At 35.3% G+C, this 27455-nt stretch overlaps 2 long non-coding RNA genes across 2 annotated transcripts in view; one reads left to right on the plus strand and one right to left on the minus strand.

Moving 5' to 3' along the window:
• Positions 1–3217: 3217 nt before the first annotated feature.
• LOC134760081 (uncharacterized) lies at positions 3218–13782 on the minus strand. The gene is made up of 2 exons (XR_010136974.1): positions 13734–13782; positions 3218–3509 (listed from the first exon to the last, which is right to left on the minus strand). It is a non-coding gene; the product is annotated as an uncharacterized LOC134760081 (long non-coding RNA).
• Positions 7695–27455, plus strand: part of LOC129049766 (uncharacterized) — a 35623-nt gene continuing 15862 nt past the window's right edge. Inside the window, exon 1 of the long non-coding RNA XR_008513072.2 lies at positions 7695–8435. This is a non-coding gene — a long non-coding RNA (uncharacterized LOC129049766). The remainder of the gene's footprint in view (positions 8436–27455) is intronic.

Genomic DNA, 27455 nt, shown 5'->3' on the forward strand with positions numbered 1-27455 from the left:
GACAGAGAGAGAGACAGAGGGAGACAGAGAGAGGAACTGCTGGTTGGTGGAGCAGTCAGAACACTTACATTACACTTGTCAATTAATTTTGCTATCTTGTGAGTGCAGCCCATGGTGCTCCAAAACAATTACAATAATAACATCAAAAATCACTGATCACATATCATCATAACAAATATAAAAATAATGAAAAAGTTGGAAATATTTTGAGAATTTCCAAAATGTAATAGACAGATGAAGTCAGCATATGCTATTGGAAAAATGGTGCCACTAGACTTGCTCAACACAAGTTGCCCAAAATCTTCAATTTGTAAAAAATACATCAGTGAAGCACAGTAAAATTAGGTATGCCTGTATTATATATACATATTATCTATTGGACACTGGACATTATATACTTGCATTAATAAACACAAGAAGCATTTGCACTCCCATCAATTTTCTACAACAAACTAAGTTGTTTCATCACTCAGGAATGTAAAATAGCCTGGTCAAAATAACAAAAGATACACATTCTTTTTGTTAACATTGATTTTAGACTGGGGAGTACATGTGAAGGTTTGTCACATAGGTAAACACATGTCACGGGGGCTAATTGTACATATTATTTCATCACCTAGGTATTAAGCCCAGTACCAAATATTTATCTTTTCTGTTCCTCTCCCTCCTCCCACCCTCCGCCCTCATGTGGAACCCAGTGTGTCATTTCCTTCTTTGTGTTCATAAGTTCCTATCATTTAGGTCCTACTTGTAAGTGAGTACATGAGTGAGTACATGAGGTTTTCTGTTCCTGCATTAGTTTGCTAAGGATAATAGCCTCCAGCTCCATCCACATTCCTGCAAAAGACCCGATCTCATTCATTTTTATAGCTGCACAGTATTCCATGGTATATATGCATCACATTTTCTTTATGCAATCTCTCATTAATGGGTATTTAGGCTGATTCCATGTCTTTGCTATTGTGAATAGTGCTTCAGTGAACATTTGCATTCATGTGTCTTTATGGTAGAATGATTTGTATTCCTCTGGGTATATAACCAGTAATTGGATTGCTGGGTTGAAGGATAATTCTGCTTTCAGCTCTTTGAAGAATCTCCATATTGCCTTTCACAATGGTTGAACCAATTTACACTCCTACTAACGGTGTATATGGGTTCCTTTTTCTCCACAGCCTCGCCAGCATCTGCTATTTTTTGACTTTTTACTAATAGCCATTCTGACTAGTATGACATGGTATCTCACTGTGATTTTGAGTTGCACTTTTCTAATGATGAGTGACATTGAGCTTTTTTGTTCATATTATTATTGGCCACACATATGTTGTCTTTTGAGAAGTGTCTGTTTAGGTCGTTTGCCCACTTTTTAATGGGGTTGTTTTTTTCTTGTAAATTTATGTTCCTTATTGATGCTGGATATTAGACCTCCGTCAGGTGCACAGTTTGCAAAAATTTCCTCCCATTATCTAAGTTGTCTGTTTCTTCTGTTGATAGTTTGTTTTGCTGTGCAGAAGCTCTTAAGTTTAATTAGATCCCACTTGTCAATTTTTGCTTTTGTCACAATTGCCTTTGGTGTCTTCATCACAAAATCTTTGCCTGTTCCTATATCCAGAATGGTATTCCTTAGGTTGTCTTTCAGGGTTTTTATAGTTTTGGGTTTTACATTTAAGTCTTTAATCCATTTTGAGTTAGTTTTTATGTGTGGTGTAAGGAGAGGGTCCAGCTTCAATCTTCAGCATATGTCTAGCCAGTTATCCCAGCATCATTTATTGAATAGAGAGTCTTTTCCTCATTGCTTGCTATTGGCACCTTTGTCAAAGATCAGATAGTCTCAGATGTGCAACCTTATTTCTGGGCTCTCTATTCTGTTCCACTGGTCCATGTGCCTGTTTTTGTACAAGTACCATGCTGTTTTGGTTACTTTAGCCTTGTAGTATAGTTGAAGTTAGGTAACGTTATGCTTCCAGCTTTGTTCTTTTTGCTTAGGATTGCCTTGGCTATTTGGGCTCTTTTTGTTTTTTTGGTCCCATATGAATTTTAAAATAGTTTTCTCTAGTTCTGTAAAGAATATCATTAACAGTTCGATAGGCACAGCATTGAGTCTGTAAGTTGCCTTGGGCAGTATAGCCATTTTAATGATATTGATTCTTCCTATCCATGAGCATGGGATGTTTTTCTATTTGTTTGTATCTTCTCTGATTTCTTTGAGCAGTGTTTGGTAATTCTCATTTAGAGATCTTTCACTTCTCTGGTTAGCTGTATTCCCAGGTATTTTATTCTTTTTGTGGCAATTGTGAATGGGATTGCCCTTCTGATTTGGCTCTTCATTTTGCTGTTGTGGTGTACAGGAATGCCAGTAATTTTTGTACATTGATTTTGTATCTTGCAATTTTGCTGAAGCTGTTTATCAGCTGAAGGAGATTTTGGGCCAAGATTATAGTGTTTTCTCTATATAGAATTATGTCATCTGCAAACAGAGATAGTTTGACTTCCTGTCTTCCTATTTGGATGCCGTTTATTTCTTTCTCTTGCCTGATTGCTCTGGCTAGGATTTCAATACTATGTTAAATAGAAGTTCTGAGAGAGGACAGCCTTGTCTTGTGCCCATTTTCAAGCGGAATGCTTCCAGGTTTTTCTCACTCAATATTATGTTGGTTGTGGGTTTGTCATAGAAGGCTCTTATTATTTTGAGGTATAGTCCTTGAATACCTAGTTTATTGAGAGTTTTTAACATGAAGGGATGTTGAAATGTATCACAATTCACATTATTTTTGAATCAAATTATTCCTAGAAGTATCTATAATACATGATCTAACAATCCATTGCAAGGATACGCAGTCATTGCTTTTGTTTATTTCCGTTAGAAGTAATTTATTTATTAATTCTGTTAGAAGTAATAGGCATTAGAGTTGCAATGATTTAAACAAAGGAGAAAGGGAAAGAGACAAATTCCTGGCTCATAAGCAGCTCACAGTCAGACACAGTAAAATCATGTAAAATAAATTATAAAACAATATGACAAATATGAGATAAAGGTATGAATAAGTATTAAGAGTACTATTCACTTTTGCTTTCAGAAGTGTCAAAAAACTTCAGAAGTTTTTAGATTAATAAAGCATTTTTTAAAAATAAATTAAGTTAACAAAGTATGAGTCTATTTAAAATTAAGGAAAGCAGACAACTGAAAATTTAGAAACACTGTAAAGAGCAAAAACAAAAATAAAAGTCGATGCTTTAATACACAGCAATTAAGATTAATCCATTGGAGTTCCCTCAGACTTGAGATGGCCTTCCTCAATTTTCCTTCTTGAGTGTATATCTTAAGGAATGTGCCATTTGAGGCCTCTAACTTCTGCACTTGTCACTTTCCTTCTAATACTAACTTTTACTGCAACATTTTTTCGAGACTCTTGAAGTATTGGCACTTTTTCTTCCCCTTTGTTTTGTTCATCATTCTCTTGCTTTATTATTGCCATCATAAATTTATTATTCTTTAATCTGTGTTTGCTGATCTTTGGGAGAAAAAATAAAGGTTATGTTTATTTTAGAAATGTGCTGTAATATGTCTAACATTCCTACATAGTTTTTTTTTTTTTTTCTTTTTTTCAGTTTCAAGAAGAACAACCTTACAGATGCTATCTTTTCAGGGCCCAGCACTTTCTTTAGTTTGGCTTCTTTCAACTCAGAGACAAAATGACAACAACAACAACAAAAACCCTAAAACAAAACAAAACAACTATAAGTTGTGTTTCCTTAGTTTTGTGTATATTTTGTCTACACATCTAATATTATCTTTTGGTTATGTAACAATATTAATTTACACTGTCATGATGATTAATTGTTACTTGTCTTTTTTTCAGTTTCCTACTCGGTCCCTATTTTCAGTAGATTCATTATTAAAACATAAGATTAAAATTAGAAGAGGCTCATAGGAAAGAATGAGCTTTGTTTGCAAGTGCAAAGACTTGACCTGAGATGCCTTTGATGAGAAACAAAATTATAGAAATAGTATATTGTTGCACATAAGAAAATTAATGGAAAGATAATGGTTATGAGAACTTCAGATTAAAATGCATTCAGGTCTCACTCTCTAATTCTTATTTCTATATTTGTCTGTATTCTCTTTAACTGTATTTCTTGAAAAAATGAGAAGCATTTACTTTTGTATCAATAGGACTGCAGGCTTGCAACTCTGATCTGTGATAAAATACTGCTTTTCTCCCAGGTAACATTTAACAAAAACCATGGAAGTCTTCTTATGTCTCTTGCTTTAGGTATATGTTTGTATTTTGGACTACTGTATCTAATGAGATGATGATGAATTTAGCTCTTTATTCTATTAATGTGGTGAATAAGATTAATTGATTGTTAAATGCTAACCCAGCATACATTTTTGGAATAAACCGCACTAGATAAGTTTTCCAGTTAACTATTGCTGCCTAACAAACCATCCTAAACTCAGGGTTGCTATAATAACAAACAAGTTATTTTTATTTTTAGGTCATATGGCTCAGGGGGCTGACTAGGCTCAGATGGGTGGGTTTTGCTCACAATCTCTTATAAGGTTACAGTCAGATAATGGCCAGGGCTGGAATCATTGCAAAGTCATCCTCATCCATATGTAAGGCAAATGATACTGGAAATCTCTCCATGTGATCTAGGCTTTTACTGCAGTGACTGGGTTCCCAGAACAATACTGAGAGAAAGGAGGAGAGATGCTGTGTTGCTCTTTAAAGTCTAGCCTAAGAAGTCTTTTTAAGTAAACAAAAATTGAGATAATTTATCAGAAATAGGTCTACACTTTAAGAATGTTAAAGGAGTTTCTTCAGGTGATGGCATTATGGAGGTTTTCTGCCTCTCTTCTAGTGGCTAATATTTGCTTCATAGGCAAGAATACTCTGGAAAACTGCGTGAGATTTCTAGGCCAAACTCCAAAGCAGTAAATCACCCACTGCATAATTTTGCCTGCAACAGGAATCTCCCTCTCCTGTTCCATGCTCAGTTCCCAATCTTTCTCAAGAGCATCTAGTGATGACCCATGGAAAAGATCTTGAGGGTGTGTGTGAAATAATCTTGTTACAGAACACTCACAGTTCTCTAAATTGCCATGCTACCTTATTTTTGCTCTTTTAATTTTTCCTTTTTTTTTTTTTTTTCTTTGAGACACAGTCTTGCTCTGTTGCCCAAGCTGAAGTGCAGTGGCAAGATCTAGGCTCACTGCAACACTGACCTCCCAGACTCAGGTAATCCTCCTCAGTCTTCAAATTAGCTGGTGCTACAAGCATGTACCACCATGCCTGGCTAATTTTTTGTGTTTTTTTGTAGAGACAGGGTTTTGCCCTGCTGCTCATGCTGGTCTTGAATTTCTTGGCTCAAGCAATCCTCCCCGCTCAGCCTCCCAAAGTGCTGAGATTACAGGATTGAGTTGCCACACCCAGCCTTGCTCTTTAAGAATATGTTAAAATTGTTGTTTTTTCTTACATGATTTTATTCTCCTCATTTTTTTCTCCCAGTACTTTGCCAAAGGTGAAACAGTTCCCGTGTTCCATGTTTTCCAAGAGAAATTTGTCACCCTTTGGAATTCAAAATACTTATTGCTATATGACTTCATATCTCTGATTACCTTAAAACAAACAACACAGTTTTGTATGTTGTTTAGCTATTTTCTTACTGCTACTGGAATAATGACATCCACTTGGGTCTTTCCATGTCCTAAACAGAGTGAAACTATTATCTTTACCACTGATGGATCTTTTTGCTGGATGTAGAATTTTCCTTTGACAGATTATTTTTCCCTTTGAACATTCTAAGAATAGCTTTTCATATTTGCCTTAATTGCATCATTGTGATAAGCAAGATTTTTAAAGTTTTATCTCTTTTAAATGTATCATATATCTTTTTGGCTGACTTTAAGATTTGCCTTTTTACTTCAGTTTTCAACATTTGATTACTATGTACCTAGTTATAATTTTGGGGGGTTTATCATGCTTTAAATTTGCTGAGCTCCTTGGACATATGAGTTGATATTCTTGATAAAAATTGATATTGGGACCTTATTTCTTCAAACATTCTTCTACCTCAATTTTTATCTTCTTTAGTTTTCTTCTTCTCTTCCATTAAAAATCTATTAGATTCTTTGATATAATCTATTTTTTAAAGAATTGGTCTTACATGTGTATATATGTGAAAAACATGGAAAAGAAGAAAGTAATTATAAAATCTAAACATGTTTAGAACAATTTAGAATGACTGTCTGCACACAGACTCTTTCTCTATGTGCTTCAATTAAGATAATTTTTATATATTTATCATTCCTTCTGCAGTGCCTAATCTACTGTTAAGCATATTCACTAATTCTTTATTTTATAGATAATAATTTTATTCTATAATTTCTAGTCAGTTCTTTTTTATATTATTTCATTTCTCTGCTGAGATTCCTGTCTCTTAACTCATCATATTCATCTTTTTTTCATTAAATCATCAACCTCATTTATAATTGGCTTCAAATTCCTTGTTGGCTAGTTTTAACATCTGTGTTAATTATATTATATGCTATATATTGTCAATGCTATGCTTCTGACAGCCTAGAATGTATTTATTTATTTATTTATTTTAAAGGGTATTAACTTCTGTTCTACCAACATGTTTTTAAAATAGTAAATAAGCTTGGTTGTCCCCATACTCTGTTTCAAGATTTTGAGGGAAGTTCAAGAATAGTCAATTTTCTCATGCTACAATAGCTTTATTTCTAAAATATGGTGAAGTTTTAATTTATAACAACTTCAGGCTGGCTCCTCTTTCAAAGAAACTTTTGCTTTTCTTTCTCTAGCTCTGCTTTACTTTAAAAGAAAATAAATATTTTTTCATGATTGGCTAAATCATGATGTCATAGAATCGGAGGGTTTTGTTTATGCTGTGTCCCATTTATTCTATTTTGCACTAATGACATTTGCTGTGGAACGATACTGATGTGAAGAACACTTGTCTAGTGCTTACTTTTATGCAATACTCTTCCACACAAGCAACATAGAACTGATCAATTTGCAAACCATTATTACTTTTGGAATTGCTCCCAGGAGAGAAAAAATAACAATTTTCCTATTTCATCTTCTTAAGAGTCACTCTTTTCTTATCATTATCCTCATTTTTTTGTGATAAATTTTTTTTTTACTTTCATAGTAACAAAATTTGTGGCATCAGTTTACTAAAAGGTGTGAAGAAGTCAGCTAAATAGTGCTGATAGCTGTAATTCATTTTCTCAGCAATCAATATGCTCCAAAATGAAATCATTTATAAAAACATCTCAGAAAGCAATTTATAGGAATCAGTTACTACCACATGATGGAGAGGTATTATAAGCTGTTATCTAATAATAAAGAGAACAATCTATCAGATATAACTGACCCAGAAATGACACATTAATAGAATTATGATCAAAGGAATAGAAAAAGACATTAGAACAGCAACTGTAACTATATTCCATATGTTCAAGAACCTAGAGAAAGACTGAAGATGTTAAGTTGTATTAGCCTGTTTTCATGCTGCTGATAAAGACATACTCAAGACTGGGCAATTTACAAAAGAAAGAAGTTTAATTGGACTTACAGTTCCACATGGCAGAGGAAGCCTCACAATCATGACAAGAGGCAAGGAGGTGCAAGTCACCTCTTAAGTGGATGGTAGCAGGCAAAGAGAGAGACTGGGCAGGGAAATTCCCCCTTATGATACCATCAGATCTCGTGAGACTTATTAGCTATCATGAAAACAGCATGGGAAAGACCTGCACCCATAATTCAACTGCCTCCCTCCAGGTCCCTCTCACAACATGTGGGAATTCAAGATAAGATTTGGGTGGGGACACAGCCAAACCATATCATAAATGGAGACATAGAAGAATCAAAAAGACACAAATCAACTTCTAGAGATGAAACTATATTTAAGATTAAACAATACACTTGATGGAACTAATAGAAGGTTATGTTTTGCAGAAAAAAAGTAACAAATTTAAAGACATAGCAATAGAAAGTGTCCAAAAGGAAATGCATAGAAAAAATGAATAGATTATCATTGAGCTGTGGGCAACTTCAAGCAGCCTAATATGTGTATAATTAAAGCAACTGAAGTCTCCACAAGAGGGCTGTGTGGTGGCTTTAAAATATAACCACAAATTCATTGATATTCCTTTTTTAATATATGGAGGCTTGTATTGATGCTCTTGAATGTGAAATGGACTTATGACTTGGTTCTAAAGAATAAAGTAACAATGATGGAGTGTGACTTTGGAGAGTAGGTCATAAGAGGTACCGTAGCTTTCTTCTCAGTCATTCACATTTGAGAAGAAATTAGCTGCCATGTTGTAAAAATAGTCCTACCTGTTAAAAAACTAACGCCTTTTGCCAACAAGAATTGAGGAACTGAGGCATCCTGCCAACAATCATGTGAGTGAGCTACCTTTAAACATTCTTTAGTCCCAATAAGCCATTAGATGACAGCAGCCCTGTCCAACAAATGACTATAACCACATGAGAGACTCTGATTCAGAACTATCCAGTAAGCTTCTTCTGAATTCCTACTCACAGAAACAATGATATAATATTCAGTTATTAAAGCTGCTAGTTTTTATTTAGGGATTTATAATATATTGGGAATTTATAATATATTTAGGAATTTATAATAAATTGATATTGACATAGTATAACATGAATAACGTTATACAGCAATAGATTACTAATACACATTTTTATGCCTAAAAGTGAGGAACTGCCACAAAATAACCCTATACTGTGACAATGACTATTAAACTGAACAGTGGAAAGAAGCTGGGAACATTTGAGAGGGTTTATAAAAGCTGAAAAAGCCTAGAATAAAGTGTTTGTAGAAGCACCATGGACTTTTGGGAGGCTATAAGTGAGGGCTTAAAGGAAAGTGGGAAAAATTTAAAATTGGAGGAGACTGGATACTTGTTACATAGTGGGAGTTAGAAATACGGTCCTCTCTAATAATGTTTAACATAAAAAATACTCCTAATGAACTGGATTATCTAGCTAAGGACATTCCCACTCTCAGTGTTGAACATGCTTTCTGGTGGCTTCTTACTGCTTACAGTAAAATGTGAGAGGAAAGAGATAAACAATGGAAATGCTTTAAAACAATAATAATTAGAGGTTTAATAGCATTGAAAATTATCAGACTTTCCAAAAAGCAAAACATGTTAAAATCAAGCAATGGCTTCCAAGAAATGGTCAAATACAGTTCACTGTAAGAAAATCATTGTCTAAATATGAAACCAAAGACATGAATGTAAAATGTGTTGTTAGGATCTCAGAAATATCAATAGTCTTGCCTCAGACAAAAGATCCATTCAAGAATTTAATTAATCATCTCATGGATCCTCTCAAACAAATGATAGGTTTTCTAAGAAGCTTAAAGGCATTGTCCTTCCTGTCACAGTAAAAGTCCTATGTAGAGAAGACTTATCTTGAAGAAATTTGTGAGTATAACTTTTGAGAATGAAGTGAACCCCAGTATTATTCATCCGGGACCTATGAAATTTGAAGACAATTAACATTCACTAAACACTGTGAATTTACAATTAAGACATGAAGGCGGTAAAATGCGAAGTTTTTGGATTCCCAAAATTTGACTAGCAGGAAGCAGCCTAAGTAAATTATGCACCAGCAAATATGGGTTACTTTTACAGAAAAGAAGGATGATTGAGAGGGAGAAACCAAGAGCTCAAAAAGCATAATAAAAAGCCCCAGAAGGCAAAGACAATTGTCAGGAAGCATTATTTCTTAGAAAGACTAGCATGAGTTATAATCAAGGACCTTCTAACACTTGTTTGGATGACTTTCAAAATGAGCATGAAATAATGATTTTGTTATTTTGATTTTTCCCTTTGTGAACAGGAATGTCTATAATAGTTATTGTATATCTGTCCCACTACTGTGTGTGGAGAGTGGGTGGGCATCACGTCTGTTTATACCTTAGGTCATACTTCAGTAACTGTATCTAAGAAACTAAAGTGAGGCAGCAGCTTCTCCATATGGAACTGATATAAATGGCAAGATAAGGAACTTTTTGTTAGTTATATAAATGGGATAAGACTTTGGAAACTTGGAAAGAGATGAATGTATTTTGCATGTGATAGGATTATAAATAGTTTATCACCAGAAGCTAACACTGTATATTGCAAAGATTCATCTTTTCTTTATTAAATTACCTTGGCATATTTGTCAAAACTCAGTTGACTTTATATGTGTGGGTTTATAGTAGGTTACTCTATTCTGTCACACATATTTATGTATCCATACTTTTACCAATACTACACTGTCTTGATTAACATTGTCTTGAAGTCAAGTAGTGTGTGCTCTCATTTTTTTCTTTTTCAAAATTGTCTTGACTATCATAGTTTTTCATTTTTCATGTAAATTTTAGAATAAGCTTGTAAATTTTTACAAAAGAAGTCCCCCTAAAATTTTGATTGTAATGCATTAAATTTGTACAAAAATTTAGTTTCTTAACAACTTCTCGAGAATGGTGAGTCTTTCTATCTTTGAACTTATAAATCTCTCCATTAATTTCAATCTTTTGGATTTCTTTCATGAATATTTTGTAGTTTTCAGCATAGAGATGTCTACACTTTTTGTGCTACGTATACCTATTTCATGTTTTTCAGTACTATTATAAATATTATTGTTTTTTCCATTTTAATTTCCAGTTGTTCATTGCTATTATGTAGAAATATAATTGATTGTCATATATATCTTACATATATTGACTTCATTAAGCTCACAATATTTGTAGTAACTAATTTTTGTATCTTTGGATTTCTCTATGCAATTATTTTGCCGGTGCATAGAAACAGTTTATATCTTCCTTTCCAAATGTATGCCTTTTACTCCTTTTTCTTATTTTATTGTACAGTCTAGAGCCTCCAGGATAATGTTGAATAGGAGTGGAGTGATTGAATATTCTTTCCTTGTTTACTATTTTTGGGAGAAAGGCTTTCACTATTATCTATAATGTGAGCTGTAAGCTTTGTTTTTAATAGATAGCCTTTATCAGGTTGAGGAATTTATAATAAGTTGATATTGACATTTTCCGCATTTAATGAAATTATTATTATTTTTTCCTTTTTTGTATGTTTAATTATATTGTTTTTCACATGTTGAATCAACTCTACATTTCCTGTATAAACCCACTTGTCAGGATGTATTACACCTTTTTAAATTACTAGACTGGACTTCCTGACATGTTGTTTGTAATCTTTGTGTCTATGTCCATTATATATATAGTTATATATATATATATATAGTTATATTTTCTTATATTTTTATCATTTTTGAATAATTTATTTTTGAACTTCATGTCTCTCTTCTAATGTTAGACTTATATTTAAGCTTTAGCAGGGCAACATCTTTGCCAAAATCAAAAACTCCTTTAATTGGCAATGTGTCACTTACGTCATACAAAGTCGTTCAAAAGAAATAACCCGTAAGTTTTATAAATTCCAATTTTCATTATTTATTTAATACTAAAGATATGATTCTCTGTTGCTAGGGAATTCAGGGAATTCAATGTTATATTTTAGGAATACTAAGTAAGGAAAATGCTAAAAATAAAGCATTTTAACTATGTGAGTAGGTTTTTAAAATTATTATTACTAGTTTACCTAAACACCAGCTCAGAGTGTTGTGATTATCAAATGCACTGATATGTAGTTTGGTATGTTATTCAGCATCCATTATCTCCTTCCTTGTTACTAACTTAGGGATTTTGTTTCATGTATATGTTGCCAGGGGGCTTAGGTGCGTCTCCAGGTACTGGTGAGATCACTAACCCCAGCGTGGTGTTCCAGGTTCTTGAAACTGCCACAAGAAAGCATTCAGAGACAAGTTAGAATAAAGCAAAAGGCAAGAAGCGTTTATTGCAAAGTGAAAGTACACACTCAAGAGTGGGAATGCAGGTGTATTTGGGAGAGTAAGTCATGCACAATGGAGTTTGGGTTTCTAATTTTATGGGCTCTTCTAATTAGGGAGTGGAATAATCATGAGGTTTTCTAGGGAAAAGGTGGAGATTTCTTACAACTGAGATGCCACTAATTTTTATACTCAATATGGGCATGCTCGGATCTGTCATGATACTGGTGGATGCGTGATTTAGTATGGTAATAAGCACATAATTATGTCTGTGATATGGCATGGGTCAAACCCAACACTATGTTGCACCCAGTCAGTTTCAACTAGCTTAGGCCCCACCCTGTTTTGTTAGGATCTTATCAGCCCAGGCTCATCATCGTCCTTGTAGCTAATGTTAACAACTCCTTTCTTGCTGTTATGTGAAATTACTGCTGATATGTTTCCCGCTTCTCCTGTGACCACCCAGCATTCCTATTTTATAGGGGTTTCTTTCATTAGGGGGTGGAATAGTCATTAGATACTCTAGAAAAGGAGGGGATTTCAAGGACCCTCAGTTGCTGACCCCTTTTCCCTTTCTTTGGGTTTGCCTGAGTCATGGACATGTCACCCTGATCGGGATTTTGGCCATTTTCTCTCCCTTATGTTGGGCTTTCTGTTATCCTATGGTTTCTTTGTCTAGTTCTTGTTTCCACTGTCATTTGGGTTTTTCTGTCGTCCTGTTACCATACAGCACTATTCCTACATCATATCCATCTCTCCTCCGCCAGTTAACCCACTTCAGAAGAAACTGATCCCAGCATAACCTATAGGGCTGGACTTTTTTACTTAAGACATTAGATTTCATTGCTTTAACTTCAGTGGCCATTTCTGAGGTAGATATATGATATATACCAAATCATTAGGATGAATTTCAGATATCTTATTTAATATTCTGTAAGAATAACTCCCTCTTCTCTTTTGGGTGATGGTACATGTGATATGAAGCCTTGAAGTGCTGTAGTCATTTGGTTATCATGAAAGAAAGGAGCCTTATACAAAAGTGAACCATATAGTGAAGAAAAGAAATGGGATTCTTTAGTGACCATTTAGGCACTGAATTAGATAATTCCAGAAGCTCACTCTATATCTGCACTTTCAATGATGTAAGCCAACTTTATTTAGGTTTCCTGTTATTTATAAGTATTTGCATCCTGAAAGAAGAATAATGTTTATGAAATTATTTTATGAATTTGGTTATGACATTTTCCTCAATAAAGCCATTTTATAATTTCCAATTTTTTAAGGGGGTAAAGGTATAGTTTATAACATAATCAGCCAGTCACTGCCTAAAGTAGACTAGGGAGGCCACCCTCCCTTTCACTCTCTAAACTTCAGCCCACAGTTATTTCACTCTTTCAAATACACCATATCCTGTCCTGCTTGAGGATTTTGTATATGCTGTTTTTTCCACCTGGGATACCTCCCTTTGCCTATTCATTGAGGATATCTCACCCTGACTAATATTTCTTTCAAGACACCTCTACTTATGACCACCCAACCAGATGACATATTCCTATTATTCCCTTTTTTTTCTTTTTTTTTTTTTTTTTTGGCTCAGTTGATAAATGTCTGCCTCCCTTCAAAAGGATTTCAAGGCATCTTCTTTGCAGCCATTTTATACCCAGTACTTATATTAAGGATATAACATAATAAATCTTCAGTATTAATAAAATTATATTTTATATAATTACATATGATTGAAAATTATATATTAACAAAATTATTAATATTATTTTAATGGCACTATAATCTATTTTTACTCACAACATTACTAACATCAAATGTGTGGGTTTTGTCCATACCAAAACCACTTCTTCAATTCTCTGGACCACCAATTGGATGTGCCACAATTCAGTTCAATTGTGACATCAACTACCCGGAGTAATTGTCAGACTCCACCAGTTTAAGGGATCCATACCACAAGATTGTCCTCATTACAGATACAAGTTACAAGAATCTTAAGCCTAGGGTACCCACACTTCTGTCTGAGCTGGCTACAATGATGAGGATTCCTACAACTTCCTCCTTCGGTTCAATCATTTCTAGAATGGCTCACAGAACTCAGGAAGACACTTTACTTAACTGTCATTGGTTTATTATAAAGAATACAATAAAACACAGCCAGATTAAGAGGTATACATTGGGCTATGTCTGGAAGGATCCTGAACACAAGAGTTTGGGTGGGCCACACTCGCGGCATGTGGATATGTTTGCCAACTCTGAAGTTCTACAAATACCCTTGTTTAGGGTGTTTTTTTGTTTGTTTGTTTTGTTTTTGTTTTTGTTTTTTGGACGTTTTGCTACAGGAAAGGAGCCCTGATCCAGATCCCAAGAGAGGGTTCTTGGATCTTGCACAAGAAACAATTCAGGGCGAGTCCATAGAGTAAAGTGAAAGCAAGTTTATTAGGAAAGTGAAGGAATAAAAGAATGGCTACTCCATAGACACAGCAGCCCCTAGGGCTGCTGGTTGCCCATTTTATGGTTATTTCTTGATTATATGCTGAACAAGGGGTGGATTATTCATGCCTCCTCTGTTTAGACCATATAGGGTAACTTCCTGATGTTGCCATGGCATTTGTAAACTGTCATGGCACTGATAGGAGTATAGCAGTGAGGACGACCAGCGGTCACTCTCATGGCCATCTTGCTTTTGGTGGGTTTTAGGCAGCTTCTTCCCTGCAACCTGTTTCATCAGCAAGGTCTTTATGACATGTATCTGGTACTGACCTTCTATCTCATCCTGTGACATAGAATGGCTTAACCATCTGGGAATGCAGCACAATAGGTTTCAGCCTCATTTTACCCAGCTCCTATTCAAGATGCAGTTGTTCTGATTCACAAGACACTGACAGTTTCACTACATAAGCATGATTGATTACATCAATGGCCATTGGTAGTTATAGGATGCGGCTAAAATTTTTAAGCTTCAAATCAAGACGGTCTTTCTGGCAACAAAACTCCATCCTCAAGCTATCTAGAAGCACCTCAGCCAAAAAGTCATATCATTAGCATATGAAAGTCACTCATCACTCAGGAGATTCCAAGGGTTTAAGAAGCTGGGTGCCAGTAAACAGGAACTAAGCCCAAATATATATATTTCTTTATTTTGCCACAGGCATGGAATTTTAAAATGTGGTTAGAATGGTTTATAATAAATGATAATTACTAGGAAAGAAGTTTTTATTATACCATATGGTCATAAATGAGGGAGAGTTCGAATAATAAACTTGTCTTTAAATATTGAACTATACTGGGTTTTGGAGGAAATAAAAAAAGAAAAAAAAAATCCAGTGTTTCCTAAAACAGAGTTGACTCACTTCCTAAAATATCTGTTAACTATTATACTCATATATATGCAATAGGCAAACTTCCAAAATGATTCTAAAATTATATTTTAAGATATATATGACTTTAGCTTGCTTAATTTATTTTTGTTAGTTTGAGTCTTTTGGCAGAATAGATACTTCGGGTTTCTTTTTCTCAATTCCCAGATAGTGAAAAATTTATAATTTAGCAAAGCATTACTCTTATTAATGAAATAATTTACACTTGCACGTTATAAAGTTTTTCAATCAATTATGTGGTACATGGTAACTGTTACATATGTGGCTGTGATTTTCTTTTTTTTACAGCTGTGAATGGTAGATTTATATAGCATTTTTCTGTATCTCATTTTCTCCTTGGAAATCTGCAATGTTGAATTGAAATGCATGAAATTTAAGACTGGACTGTTTCAGCCTGGGAGATGTTGAAGGGACAACATCAGTTTTCATGGCAGTTGTCTTACTCTTCAACTACTGGGGAAAACAAAAAAACAAATAATGAAATGAACAAAAAATTTAACTCTAATCAGGCATCCAAGAAATCTCTCTTTTGTCTCCCATTTCAGGAGACTGAAAAGAAAATGGATGAAATAAAATGATTTTTACAAATGTCTTATGATGTTAATATTTCTTAAGGGAGCAAGCTATTGAAATGTTAGAAGCTGCTAAAAGTAGGGGATATATTTGGGAGCAGATTACACTGCCAGTTTTTCATTGTTTAGCACATTTTATAGCCCTCCCTAAAGAATATGCCTTGATAACATTACCAAATATAATCTAACATGGCCAAAGAGTAGAAAACAATTTCTACTAGGATAGAGTACAGTTATTAGACATAATCAAAGTAATGCCCTGATCATGTTCAGTGGTTTGGGGATGATCAGAGATATTCATAATGACATAAATACCAAATTTGTCTGAAATGAAAGAAAAGGTGACTCACAAAATGAGAATCTTGGATATGCCCCTGGTTGAACAGAGATGATATGTTCACCCTTTGGAGAAGCAATGAATCCTCATTGAAAATGGGTTAGAATATCAAGACTGATGACACCACACACATACCAAAATGAATCAGTAGATTTATCCATAACACAATGAGGCTTTTGAGAGAAGCAGGGGAGGCTCCCAAGCATGTCCTAAAATGGCTGAATAGAGCAACGAGAAATGACTAGTCTGGGCTTTTATTGGGGTTAAGGGTGGGGCTAATGTGATGGTTTCCTCATGAAATCCAGGGACCATGTCATTTGAACTGCTTGCCAGTGCCACAGGAGATAGCATATAGCTTTCTCATTGGTTTGCCCAAATGTGAGGCAAGAAGAGAAGAGGGAGAGGGGAGGATTGAAATTGTCTGCAGTTTAACATTTAAAATTGAGTTAGCCTTTCTATTACAATAGGTTTATTTGACAAGTCCTGTACAACGGAATCCTGCTTAGGTATGTTAGGTATGCAATACACCTTATCCCCAAGGGAAGGGTCCTTATCTACCAACTCCAACCAATGTACCACCACCACCACAGCCACTAATGTTCTGGTCTGGAAGAGGAGTTTTGCCACTGATAAAAGGGGAGGAGATCTAACTGGGTTTTAATGGTCAGATGCACATATTTTCAAGAAAAATAATAATTGTAGTGCTCTTGCTTGTAGTGGTTTTGCTTCCTCGTGGGGTATAGTGAAGGCTTCAGTGAAACATCCCTTTTAGTTGTTTTTATTTTTTCTCCTTTTAAGATTTTTTTTATCGTATTTTCTTTTCTGGCCTTTTTGCCCATGTCATCCTTTAGATATCTTATTCTGCTTCCTCTTCTTATTTTTGGGAATATTTCTCTGTCTAGACTCACATTGCTGTTTGAGTAAGGGCTGAGGATTAAGCATACTTTGTAATTATTACTAGTGGTACCTCTCCTTATAAAGTGAAGTGAAAATTTAAATAAGGCCTTGGAGAGAGTATGTATACAGTATTTTGGCATGCCTATTGTTGCTTGCATATTGTCCTGTTCAGTTCATATGATAAACTCTCATCCTAACTAGCACACAGTAAACAAGACTGAATACATCTCAGTCACATATATATGATAATATTGTAAATGAGTCATTGGATATAACTTAGCACAGTGCCAGACATACAGCAAACCTCAGTAAATGATAGCTATTATTATTAATATTATTATAACATAACTAGCACATCTTGTGTTCTTGATTTCATGGTCATGAGAATAGAATGAAGAAAATCTTGGTTTGCTATCAAGTAAAGATAGATATATTTATATATACCTTTCCGTATGTGTATCCACATGATAGATGGAGTTCTGTGACATGCTCTGGTATAAACCTTTGGAAGAAGCTATGCTAATCTGTCAAACTCTCAGAATGCTCATGTGGACTTGGGAATGATGGCAAGAATGTGTCAGTAAGTGGTGGCAGTCATGCTAAAATAATACAGGAGAGCAATCTGGTCATAATTCAGCACAGAAGAATCAATAAATGTCCACAAGCAAGTCTAATAGTACCCTATGGATCTATAATATTTATACCTCTTTTATTCTTCAAAGCATCTTGTGAAGTGAGGACCATGTTATACTTTTTTAGAAGGACAGAAAGGCTAAGGCCCCAGAAATCATTCAGTTTGTTTCATTTATTTCATTACACTCATGCATTCAATTTGCTTATTGGGAGTGCTCCAAAGCACCATGTTAGGCAAGAGATATACAGATATATCTGTAAGTCCATAGGTATAACTGTGTATGTGTGAGTGTGTGCGTGTATAAATAAATATAATAAATATATAGATTTAATAAAACATAGATGAGTCCTGACCAAACTCATGCTAGAACTACCTATGTTGTTAAGTAGGCAAATGAATCTAAGAAGTTTTACATTTGGATCTATAACCAGAATTCTTTCCCAAAGTTTAGGCTCGTATCTGCTATTTTAAAAATATATATCTTAAAATTTTAAGACAAAATATGCAAAAAAAGAACCCTTGACTTCAAACCAGCCGTGCACCCCAAAAAGCTCTACCTATATAATTTCTTATTTTATTAGCAACTCTATTTTCCAGTTGCCCAGGCCAAAACCTGGGAGTCTTTTTTAACTATTAGCTTACTTTCCTATCACATGTCCAATCTATTAGGAAATATTGTCGCTATCTTCAAAATATATACAAATTTAACCACCCAGCACTATTTCCAGTGGTTCTGGTCACTACTATATTTTACCTGGATTTCTACAGTAGCCTTGTGATTTGATTCTCCACTTCCACCTTTGCTCTTTATAGTCTGTTTTCAATAAAGCGGTCAATACGATCCACTTAAAACATGGGAGAAAACAAAAAAATAAAACTATAGGCCAATATCCCTAACGAATATAGATGCAGAATATTTCCTCTACAAATATTAGCAAACCAAATCCAATAATAGTACATCAGAAAGGTAATTCATCATGTTGAAGCAGGCTTTATTCAGGGATGCAAGGGTGGTTGAACATACACAAATCATAAATGTGATCCACTACATGAACAGAACTAAGAACGAAAACCATATGATAATCTCCATAGATGCAGAAAAAGCATTCGATAAAAGCCAACATCTCTTAATGATAAAACTCCTCAACAAAGTAGGAATAGATGGAACATGCCTCATAATAATAAGAGCCATCTATGACAAACCCACAGCCAACATTATACTGACTGGGGAAAGGTCAAAAGCATTTCCACTAAAAACTGGAACAAGACAAGGATGTCTGCTCTTACCACTCCTATTCAAATGGTACTGGAAGTCCTAGCCAGAGAAATCAGGCAGGAGAAAGAAATAAAAGGCATCCAAATTGGAAAAAGGAAATCAAATTATCTCTTTTTGGTGACATGATCATACACCTAGAAAACCCTAAATGTTAATCATGACCAGAAACACTGGAAATAGTGTTGAGTGATTGAATTCGTACATATTTTGAAGATAGTGGTAATATTTCCTGGTGGATTTTATATATCAGAATCCTATACCTAGAAAACCCTAAATACTCTCCTGGAAGTCTCCTAGACCTGATTCAGTAAAATCTCAGGATACAAAATCAATGTACAAAAACAGTAGCTTTTTTTTTGTACAAAAACAGTAGTTATGTTATACAATAACATTCAAGCTGAGAAACAAATCAAGAACTCAATCCCATTTACAAATGACTACAAAAATAATAAAATACCTAGGAATACAGCTAACCAAGGAGATGAAAGATCACTCTGCAACGAGAACTACAAAACACTGATGAAAGAAATTGTAGATGACACAAATAAATGGAAAACATACCATGCTCATGGATCAGAAGAATCAATATTGTTAAAATGATCATATTACCCAAAGCAATCTACAGATTCAAAACTATTCTTATAAAATTACCAATGCCACTTTTCTGAGTTAGAAAAAAAAATCCTCAAGTTCATATGAAACCAGAAAAAGCCTGAATAGACAAAGTAAGCAAAAAGAACACATTGAGAGACATCACACTGCCTGACTTCAAATTTTACTATGAGGCTATAGTAAATAAAACAGCATGGTACTGATACAAAGATAAACAGATAAATCAATGGAACAGAATAGAAAAACAAGAAATGAAGTCACATATCTACTCACAACTGATCTTTGATAAAGTTGACAAAAATAAACAATGGGGAAAGAACACCCTATTCAATAAATGTTTCAGAGAAAACTAGCTATATGCAGAAGAATGAAACTGGACTCCTATCTCTCACCATCTAAAAAATTAAGTTAAGATAGATTAAAGATCTAAATGTATGAACTGAAACTATAAAAATAATCTAAGAAAACCTAGGAAAAAATCTTCTGGACATTGGCCAAGACAAATAATTTATGACAGAGACCCTAAAAGCAATTGCAACAAAAAAAATGACAAATGGGATTTAATTAAACTAAAGTGTTTTTGCACAGCAAAATAATAATAATAATAAATAACAGACTAAACAAATGACCTATGGAATGGAAGAAAATATTTGTAAATTATGCCTCTAATAAAGGACTAATATTCAGAATTTATTTAAAAAAAATTAAAAACTAGGCAAAGGCCCTGAACAGACACTTATCAAAAAAAAAAAAAATACACACAGCCAACAAACACATGAAAAAATGCCCAACATCAATAATCAATAAAACCACACTGATACATTATCTTATATCAGTCAGAATAGCTTTTATTAAAAAGTCAAAAAATAAATGTTGGCAGGAATGTGGAGCAAAGAAAATGCTTATACACTGTTGGTGGGAATGCAAATCAGTTCAACCTCTATGGAAAAACATATGGAGATATCTCAAAGCACCAAAAATAGCACTGTCATTCAACCCAGCAACCCCACTACTGGGTAGGTACCCAAAGGATAAAAAATCATTATATAAAAAAATACATCTGCATTCACAGGTTTATCACAGCACTATTCATAATAGCAAAGTCATAGAATCAACCTAAGTGTCCACCAAAAGATACTCAGTTGATTAGATAAGTAAACTGTGGTATATAGATACAACATGGAATACTATGCAGCCATTAAAAAAAGAATGAAACAATATCCTTTGCAGCAACATGGGTGGAGCTGGAGGCCATTATACCAAGTGAGTTAACACAGGAGCAGAAAATCAAATATCACATGTTCTCACATATAAGTGAGAGCTAAAGAAAGGGCACACATGGATATAAATTTGAAGAGAACACACACTGAAGACTCCAAAATGGGGGTGGGAAGGAGAAGAAAAGGTTTGAAAGATTATCTATTAGGTACAATGTCCCAATATTGGGGTGATAGGTCCACTAGAAGCCCAATTCCCACCATTAGGCATGTAATACCCATGTAAACAAGCACATGTAATTCCTGAATCTAAAATAAAAATAAATAAATAAATAAACAAACATTGTAGATCGTATCCTCTTCAAAAGTCTTCAAAATCTTCATGCTTCACTCAGCAGGAAACACAAAAGGCCCTACATCCTCTTCTTTCCCTCATTATCTCTCTGATCTTACCTCCTACTGAGGTCCCTGATCAACATGCTCTAGCCACAGAGGATGCCTTATTTTTTTGGAACATAAGAGGCACACTCTCACCTCTGACCTCTGTTCTACCAGTTCTCTCTTTCTGGAACATTTTTCCCCCAGACTTTCATGGAGCTAACTTCTTCACCACCTTCAAGTCTCTGCTCAGACTTCACCTTATCAACAGAAACTTCTTATTAAAATTATAATCTCTTTTAATTTTAAAATTAAAAATTACGGTTTCAAATTACCATTGCTTTGCTTTACATTTTTATTTTTTCCTTATAATACGAATCACCATCTAACAAAATTTACTTTCAAAATTATATTTATTGTTTATCATCAGTCTCTCCACAACTAAGATAAGCCATTCAGGAAATCTCGATATGTATCTGTTTTGTTCACTGAGGTTCAAGTTCCAAACGCGAAGAACATAATCTGGCACATAGTAGGCACTCAGTAAACATTTATTGCAAGCATAGGAAAGCCAACTGGTAACAGAAAGAGAGGAAAATAGATTCAGATAGAAATAAACATACAGAGACAGTTGAGGCACTGTAAATGGGGAGCTACATCATGCACATTCTTAATGTTCTGTTGCTTATACAAGCTTTAGATTTAAAAAGAATTCTATTCTCCAGTCAGTAAAAGTTCCTCCTCATTGATGTTGTAAAAGTCAGGTTCTCTTATACCCAGGCAAATCCTCACTTCTACCGTGCACTACCTGAAATAACCTGTTACTGTGATCAACAATGCCAAGCAAAAACACAAACAAAAAATATCCTAGACTATGACACGAAGCATCTACAAAATGTGTTTCAAAATAATTTCGGCTCTCAATATATCATGGGCTTTTTATATCTATAACTGAGTAGTATTCATATAAGAGACTTGATTATTAAATCTATTCATTAATATTCATCCATTATAAAAGCATTTTAAAGTAGACTTGCATAAAGATAGCTAGTTGCAAAATTCAGAATCAATGATTCTTAAACTTATTTTTATTTAAAAAAGCAAACTCAGGGGCTATTGTATGTGGTGTTCTTTTTGAAGCCAGGCTGAAACACGAAAATAAAATAAACCAATTAATCAAAACTTCTTTAACCTTTCAATATATGTACCATGTTTATACCCTTGTGTTCTTCATGTCCTTATGTAATTTAACATTACGTCTATAAGGTCAGATACATTTTTTGCTTGTTAATTGAATAACCTTGAATAATTAGCTCTCTACTCATGAACAGATTTTTCCCCCCTTTTTCCTTTGAACAGCTTCACAATATAGTGTTTAGCATTTGCAGTAAGATTTCAGGATAGTTCTTACTTTGAATCTCAAGTATTGAGAGAAAACTAACTTTGTCGACTACAATTTGTCACATCAAACTTAATCCATTTAATATTCCAAAAAGGCTCTTAAAATTTCTAACTTCTTAAGAACATACAATACCTAAACTGCTTATGTTTGGTGCATTTTTCCCTTTTTCATTTTTAATGATAATTTTCATTCCCGCAATCCTTGAATACACAGAAGATCCAATGGTAATGAAGTGATTGAGTGCTTACCTTTGTGGGGTGCATTAGATCTTTCAGGCCACTTATGTCCATTTAGTAAATTGCTACTCCAGTGCATTAAGTGGAACTCCAGTAGCCTAAAATTGTTAATGCACTTAATAATTTGGCACTTGTAATTGCCAGTGATGGTAGTACATTTGCTTTCAGATTCTCATAGTAATGATTATGAAAAAAGAATTTGTGCCCAAAGAATTATATGATTGGCCATTAGAATTATATAGGCTCTTTAAAATTTATAATAAATCCCTTTGCCATCTAATATTAAATAATGGATACTTCAGAAGATGCTGCCAAAGATTTTTTTCTTCTCAAAATGCAAAATTTGTTCCTCCATGCAATAAAAGAAGCTACATACCTATACTCTAGTAAATAATTCAGCGCTATATTTTCATTTTGTCTTTATATTTACCTGCATCACCACTGTAAAAAAAAAAAAAACCTCATGTAAAAGTAATATATTCTATATTATGGAGGGAAACAGTAGTGTCAGGGTACAACGTTTTAGTTATATAGGATGAAAGAGTTCTGGAGACCTAATTGACAGCATGATGACTATAGTTAATAAACCTGTGTATACCTGAAAGTTGCTAAGGGAGTAGATCTTAAATCTTTTCAATACACACACACACAAAGGTGACAAATATGTTAATTAGCTTGATAGTGGTATTTGTTTCACAATATATGTATATCAAAAAGTCATACTGTTCACTTTAAATATATACAATTTTCATTGTCAATTATACCTTATTAAAGGTTAGAGAGAAATGATATCACAGAATGAGAAGGAATTTGGCAGATCCTTCCAATAGCTGAAAGACTATACCTTCCCAACCACAATGCAGAATCCCACATTTAAAACTCTACAGGGATTTTTTTTTTCTTGTAAGCATCAAAAATTTTTATTGAAAAAACAATGGCTAGTTTTTATCCAAATTGAAGGCATAATCATATATTTCTAATTTTCTATGTTGCATGAAATGACTACTTAAGTTTTCAAAGGCAACCCTGGGTAACAAGCAATTAGTTTTAGTCAATAGACTTCCTTTATGGCTCATTTAAAGCCACCCATTATCTCTCACTATGGTGCGGCTCACCTTTGTCAATGTAACAATCAGAGAAGCAGCATCTGTAAGATGATGCACTTTCCAAAGCACAAGCACATGTTACAGAAGATCTAATTCACCTATCATGTTTCAATTCTAAAAGTTCAGCAGAATTCACCATGTGTTTTCAGGCATCCTAATTTCTTGGCATTCACTTCTTAATTAGTTGGTGAGAGGTAAACCAAGCTCTATAATCCTGAGAGGAATTGATGTAAGGGCAGTGTTTAATTGGACGTTTAAAATCACTCGGAAATTGCTGTTATCCTTAAATATACGGTGTCCCTCCAACATGCTGGTGTCATTCAATGAGCTGATATAGATCAACAATCAGCTTATTAGCCAGATAATGAAACCACTTTGTTTATGCTTTGCTTCTGTAAATTTTCTGCTGTACTCTGTGAAGAGTTTCATCTCTGTCAAGTATAAACATAAAATGGCTTTATTTTACCTGTAACTCTTACCCACTCTGTTCTGTTACCATTATTTTTGCTGAGTATCAAGATCACTTTTGAATATTTTAGTTTGATTCCATGACTTGGTACTCACCTTGGGTTATTACAACAATGTAATTCAGTTACTGAGATTCTATCCTACAGATTTAAAAATGTAGATTCATGTTTATTTAATGTTCTTCCCCTTCCCCCCTACCAGGGTCAGTAAAGCCCAGTAGCTTGCATTGTAGGGTGGGTAAACTTGGTCTGCTTCTCTCATACTGGCCTTTCCACTGTCCTTGCTCTCAGGGGGTGGGACAAAAAGGAAGAGGGAAAGACTTTTTTAATGCCTGTGGCAATTTATCTAAATCTTATGATCAATCATACGTAACACAAGCAGCCACACACTGGAGATGATAAAGTTGTGGTCCTTTCTATGGTGGTCATTATCTTGAGACAGTCAAGTATAAAGGGGTCCCTGGGGAATCCTCCACCGACCTGTGCACTGGGTGAACCGGGTGGAGCTGCGGGAAGTTCGCGCCCTTTGGAGGGGGGAGGAGCCTGGCCTCTCCTTTTCCAGGATGGCAACCTGGGATTCAGTCTGTGAGATGAGGGCCTGTTAACAGGAACCCCTCTCTGGCTTTGCTGTGTTGTTGTTTTTTTTTTTTTTTCCTTTTTCCTTTTCACCCAAAAAATTCCGTTTCTCCCACCGTTCTATGTGTCCGTGAGCCTAATCTTTCCTGGTTGTGTGACAAGAACCCAGCTTTTAGCTGAAGCAAGAAGAAAGTCGTCCTACAGCAATCTCTTGTGTAGTTTATAGGATCAATGAGAAGAAAGGCAAAAACTTCATTGAGAAGACACTATTTTAAATAGTCTCTCTAGGCAAATGGGGAATTTATTTTGGCTTGGGCTACATCTTTCAGCCGCCTCCTCAGCTTGGGGGCTTTACATTGCATTCCACTGTGTGGATCCTATTGCTCTATGTTGCAATAAGTGAGGCAAACTTGCTCTAGACACTTCACCTACTTCTTATGTCCCACATCAGGGGGGCTACAAACACCAGAGATCTATCTTCACTACCTTTCAGAAACCTACGCTGCAGAGATAGTCTTCAGTCAGTCTCACAGTATTACTAAGTTATCCTGGCTGAAATGGCACCTCACAGCCCTCAGGTGTGTGCTTCTCTGGTTGATTGATGCTTCTAAACTTTTTAACTATTCACTCTTTTGGTTTGTGTATTTGTTTGTTTTTTTAAGAGACAGAGTCTTGCTCTGTCCCCCTGGCTGGAGTGCAGTGGCCCAATAGTGGCTCACTGCAGCCTCAAACTCCTGGGCCCAAGCAATCCTCCCAACTCAGCCTCCCTTAATTGCTGAATTACAGGTATAGGCCACGTACCTGGCCCTATTTATTCATCAATAAGAGCTGTGAACAATACCTTCAGTTCATGGTTCTCAAACTGAGAGGTGACAGCGTGCTGGCGGACCTGGCAGCCCTCGCAGCCCTCGCTCGCTCTCAGTGCCTCCCCGGCCTCGTCGAGGCGCCCATTCTGGCCGTGCTTGAGGAGCCCTTCAGCCCGCCGCTGCACTGTGGGAGCCCTTCTCTGAACTGGCGGAGGCCGGAGCCGGCTCCCTAGGCTTGCGGGGTGGTGTGGTGGGAGAGGCACCTGCGGGAACCGGGCCTGCGCGCGGCGCTTGCGGGCCAGCTAGAGTTCCGGGTGGGCGTGGCCTTGGCCGGCTCCTCACTCGGAGCGGCCGGCTAGCCTTGTTGGCCCGGGCAATGAGGGGCTTAGCACCCGGGCCAGCAGCTGTGGAGGGTGCGCCAGGTCCTGCAGCAGTGCTGGCCCACCGGCGCTGCGCTCGATTTCTGATTTCTCGCCGGGTCTCAGCTGCCTCCCCGCGCGGGAGGGCTCAGGACCTGCAGCCCGCCATGCCTGAGAAATCTGTGGGGTTCTATCATCTATATGACGTATCATGTCTCCCCACACCTTCTCTTCTCTCAGAAGTTATGAACTACTTTTTCTCTTTCTTTTACCATCAATATTTTTCCCAACTTTGTAGCTTCTCATATTTTTTAGAATACCTGCTCTGGAGTGTCACCTTTTTCTACAACAGAAAACAACTAATTCTAAACTCAGCCCCATCTGAAGCTAATATTAGACAGAAAGATTTAAGGAACTCTGACTCAAAATTTTGGGGCTTAGCCCCAAGTTAACATTCTTGCCATTTGGATCTTTGTTTTTGCTGTAATTCAATGGAATTTAATTTAATAACCAATTAATTAGTAAATGCTTTGTGCTTGACACTGTTTATGTTCTAGGAATAAATTTAAATAAGAAGTTCATAGTTTGAGAGAGAAGACAGATGTCTAAAGAATACTTATAAACAAATTAGGTAGTTACAGTATATTTTGGGAAAATTGAGGAAGCGAAAACTAACTCAGCTAAGAAGTGTATCATGGAAGAGGGAACACATAAATGGGTCTTATGGATAGGGTGATTAAATTTTGAGTTGCTAGATTGAACTTTGACCCCTTCAATAATAGCTGTCTCCCCGAATGCCCACTCATCTCAGGGGACAGGAAGAATTCTAGGGTTTTATTTTCCTAAAATGCTCAGCGTTTGCCAAGATTCAAATCAATAAAACATAATATTAAATTAGAGCAAGACGAAATAATATAAGCCATGCTAATAAAGTGATGAGGGAACAAGCCCACATGAACGTAAAATAATAAAGAGATTTTAGTGGAAAACAGCAAAAGACAGCATATTGAAAAACTAGAATTTGAGAAAACATTGAGTAAAGTATGCATGAGGCCATTTTGTGCAGAAAGAAAAGAAGATATCTTGGAAAGGAAGACATCATGAGCAAAATTATACAGTCAAGAGAGCAAAGGATATATTAATAAAATCAGTAATGCAAAGAGGTGGGAAGAAGAAGGTATTGGTAGAATTTGCTTACTGATCAGATTCAACAGAAATAATCAAGCAAAGAAAGATAGGAGTTGGACTCTAAAATTTTGGATGTTTTCTCTGGAAATAC

Source organism: Pongo abelii, chromosome 15 (genome assembly GCF_028885655.2).
Source record: "Pongo abelii isolate AG06213 chromosome 15, NHGRI_mPonAbe1-v2.0_pri, whole genome shotgun sequence".
NCBI lineage: Eukaryota > Metazoa > Chordata > Mammalia > Primates > Hominidae > Pongo > Pongo abelii.